This window comes from Chlorocebus sabaeus, chromosome 12 (genome assembly GCF_047675955.1).
Source record: "Chlorocebus sabaeus isolate Y175 chromosome 12, mChlSab1.0.hap1, whole genome shotgun sequence".
NCBI classification, from domain to species: Eukaryota; Metazoa; Chordata; class Mammalia; order Primates; family Cercopithecidae; genus Chlorocebus; species Chlorocebus sabaeus.
The window spans coordinates 90,991,900-90,996,577 of NC_132915.1; positions in this window are offsets into that span (position 1 = coordinate 90,991,900).

The window sequence follows — 4,678 nt, forward strand, 5'->3', positions numbered from 1 at the left end:
GGGCGGGGGCGCCGCGGGGAGGAGGGGGAGGCGGCGGAGGGAGGGGCCGGGGCGCTCAGGAAGGGGCCCCCCGGGCGCGGGGCGCCATCTTTTTCGCGTTTTCCCGCGAATTATTGACGTCCCGCTTATGTAATTAGCGGGGGCCGCGCTGGCCTCGCCATTGGAGCCCACGGCCGCCGGGCCCCGCAGCGCCGCCCGCCCCCGCCCGCCCCGCGGGCGCGCATCCTCCGCGGCCACTATCCCGGACCTGGGCCCCCCGCCGAGGAGCGGCCACACCGCGGCGCACACGGAGACGCCAGGCAGTGCGCATGGCGCACACTGCCGCTCGCACACTTGTTGAGGAAACACAGCTCTGCGCGCAGGCACCGGCGGACCCTGGCACAGACACACAGCAGGGCGGCGCGGACCCTTGGCGCAGACAGGCAGACACAGACCCAGGACGGCCAAACGGGCCACACAACAGCTTGCACTCACAGCACAGGCGTTCGGCACAGAGACACAGCCCAAGCGTAATGTAGATACACAACACACAGTGCACAGCGCACAGACACAGGTCAGAACACACCGCAGCATGTACAGGACACACACCACAAAGGGAAGTACTGTACACACCAGCCATAGGCATAGATACACAAGGGGGAACACACTGTGCACAACAGAGACACAACAGAACATGCATGTAAGGTAGACAGACATAACACATAAAGCCACAACGCAAGAACAACACAGGCGGGCAAGAGACACAAGTTTTCCAGAAAAGGGGGCATTCAGATAGGTTGTGGAAATAGGTTGGTGGGTGTGCCAGGTGGAGGGAATTTAGTGGGCTAACCATGCAATTTTTAAAATATGGGTTAAGAATATCAAAAGGCAATTCACAAAAGAGGAAACCTACATGGCCGAAAAATAGCCCCAAACAACAAACTGCATAGACAGTGCACAGAAATACATGGTACAATCGCAAATATATGCCACACGCATAACACGTCATGTAAATAAAGGGCACACCATGAAAGATAACATGCACAGAGTCATAGGAATGGCAGATGGAGGCAGTGGGCAGAGCTCCAATCACAGGGTCCCTGCCCTGGGGAGAAAAGGCAGACGTGGTCTCACCCAGACTCACTCTTGGGGGAAGGGGGGAAAAACACTTACCAATAACCCCACCCCCATCCTTGTCCTCAGTCCACCGCGCCCACTTCTGTGGCTACCATCCCACTCCGCAGACACCCCCACCAGAGAGGGATGTGTCCTTTCATGGGTGTGGCCTGTGGCCAGCACCTTCCCCCAGAGCCTTCCCTATTCACTGTCAGTTGCTCACTCTGGGCCCTCTGCCTCCTGGCCTTGGAGCATGATCTGTGCTGCCCCCCACCTCACCTGCTCAGCAGAGATCCAGGAATCCTCTCACCTCCTTCCTCACTTCCTTCCGCTCCTTGATCCTCCTGCTCTCACCTGCCTCACTGCCCCGTTCTGGATCCTGGGCCTCAGCAGAACCTAGCACTGCTGAGCACCTGCCTGAACCTGGAAGGAAAGCCTGGGAGCAGCCTCCTGGCACCAAATCTCCCAATCCTGGAGAGCACATTTTCAAGTCCCAAAGGACCCCTAGGATTGTGCTACTTAACCATGTTCTGCTCAGAGAACGTGTGTCCAACGCGGGTAGGGTTGATGATGGGAGCAGAACACTCCCACTAGCTTCTAAGCTGGCTGGGTCTGCCTTCAGGATGCTGGGGGACAGAGATGACAGAGGGAAGTGCTCACCTCTGAGGCTATAGGCCAGCTGCACCCACTACTGGCCATGGGAGCCTAAGTGTGTCACTTCAACTCTTTTTTTTTTTTTTAAACAATTCTTGCTCCCGAGACTTTAACTCTTAAGCCTCCGTGTCCTCACCTAAATAGAGTTCTTGGGAAGGTTAGAGTTAATATATGCAAAGCCCCTGGTGGCTGGTGGGTGTGCAGTAAGTGATCATTGTATTAATACTTTCTTAAGAAATTCTGTATTCAGAATCTTGATGGCCCCACTGTGTGGGACTAGAGCACGGGGATGGGAGACACACAGGTGGATGGGAGACAAGGGACTGGCAGTCTCGTGGAGGAGGTGGTGTTGATGCATAAATAAATAAGGGGATTGTGCTGTGAGCTGCACATGGAATTGAATTGTCCTGGCTTCAAGTCCAGCTCTGCCTCTGAACCAGGACGGGGTCTTGGGTTAGCTAGACCCTCCTACACCATGTTTCTTTGTTTAAAAGAGGGTAATAATACTACCCATCTCGTGGGGCTGTCGCATAAATGCTCAAATAAGACAATGAAGGAGCAGGTGCTTTTGTAAACTAAAAAGTTTGATACCAAAATAAGAAGTTAAAACACTACAGAACAGGAAATTATAAATGCCACGAGAAAGGTACAGTGTCACCAGTGATTGTTTAGAGGCAACTCTAACTTTGAACTGAGGAAAGAGAATAAGTTTCCCAGAAAAAGTAGCATTCAGTTAGGTTGTGGAAACAGGGAGGTGGGTGTGCCAGGTGGAGGGAGTTTAATGGGCTCATCAACGATCCAATTTTGAAAATATGGCTTAAGGATATCAACAGGCAACTCACAAAAGAGGAAACCTAAATGGCTAAAATAACCTAAAATGTGAAAAGATGTTCAACCCCATTGGCCACGTGAGAGATGCAAATGAAGAGAACTGTGATACACCATTACACATCCACCAGATGGGCACAGTAGTCGAGTCTGTCAATACAGGGGAGTGGGGGGTGAGGATGTCGCACGGTGGGAACCCTCAAATGCCTATGGAGATATGAACTGGCAAAATGATTTTGGAGAACAGTTTGGCAATATGTAAGAGAGTGGAAGATACTCATAGCTACAATTCAATGACTCCACTCCAGTCATTCAGCACATAATTGTGAAAATTTAGAAATTAATGAATTATCCATGAACAGCAGTCCAGATAGGCCGGGCAATGTGGCTCATGCCTGTAATCCCAGCACTTTGGGAGGCCAAGGCGGGTGGATCACTTGAGGTCAGGAGTTCGAGACCAGTCTGACCGATACGGCGAAACCCCATCTCTACTAAAAATACAAAAATTAGCTGGGAGTGGTGGTGTGTGCCTGTAGTCCCAGCTACTTGAGAGGCTGAGACAGGAGAATTGTTTGAACCTGGGAGGCAGAGGTTGCACTGGGCGAAATCGTGCCACTGCACTCCAGCCTGGGTGACTGAGTGAGACTCTGTCTCAACAAACAAACAAACAAACAAACAAACAGCAGACCAGATTAATTGTGATCTTGTCATACAATGGAATAATATACTGGGAGTAAAAATGAACTAAGTCTGTAGCCTCAACATAGTTACACTCTAGGAAAAAAAACTAACATCAAGATGTGGCATAGGTACGGTGTGACACAAATGATACAAAATGTTTCTTAATGCATTCAGCTGGGCCCCGTGGCTCAAGCCTGTATTCCAGCGCTTTGGGAGGCTATGGTGGGAAGATCGCTTGAGCTCAGGAGTTCAAGACCAGCCTGGACAACATGGCGAAACCCCATCTCTACTAAAAATACAAAAGTTAGCTGGGCATGATGGCATGCACCTGTAGTCCCAGCTACTTGGGAGGCTGAAGTGGGATGATTGATTGAGCCCAGGAGTTTGAGGCTGTGGTAAGCCATGATTATACCACTGCACTCCAACCTGGGTGACAGGGAGGGACTTTCTCAAAAACAAACAAACAACAACAACAAAACCCCAAAGAAATACAAAATAAGCTACGTAGATATTTTGGGGCTACAGACAGGTAGTAAAAGTATTGAAACGGCCGGGCGCGGTGGCTCACGCCTGTAATCCCAGCACTTTGGGAGGCCGAGGCGGGTGGATCACAAGGTCAGAAGATCGAGACTATCCTGGCTAACATGGTGAAACCCCGTCTCTACTAAAAATACAAAAAACTAGCCGGGCGTGGTAGCGGGCGCCTGTAGTCCCAGCTACTTGGGAGGCTGAGGTGGGAGAATGCCATGAACCCGGGAGGCGGAGCTTGCAGTGAGCCGAGATTGCGCCACCGCACTCCAGCCTGGGAGACACAGCCAGACTCCGTCTCAAAAAAAAAAAAAAAAAAGTATTGAAACATGCATGGGAAATGAAAGATCCCAGATTTAGAATAGGGTAACGTTTAAGAAGGGAGGGACAGGAATGAGATCAGAAGGAAGAACACAGGGGGTTTAATTCTATCTGTATGTTTTATTTCTTAGAAAAAATATTAAAATCTGAGGCAAATATGACCAAGTGTCAAGATGTAACAGAGCTGGGTGGTTGATCTGTAGTTCTTTCTGATCCCTCTCCTTCTCAAGTCTAAAACTTTTCTGTGTTTGAGATATTTGGTGATTTTAAAGATGGAAGGGGCAGGAAGCTATGAGGAGATTGCAGCAGAGGAGATTTTGATGATAGCATTGCTTGTTAGGTGTGCAGGGTGGTTACAGTGCACAGTGTCCCCTCATGCATGGGACTGATCACCCTTCTTATTTGTTTGTTTATTTATTTATTTGAGACGAAGTCTTGCTCTGTCACCCAGGCCGGAGTGCAGTGGCACGATCTCAGCTCACTACAACCTCTGCCTCCTGGGTTCAAGCAATTCTCCTGCCTCAGCCTCCCGAGTAGCTGGGATTCCAGGTGCATGCTACCATACCTGGCT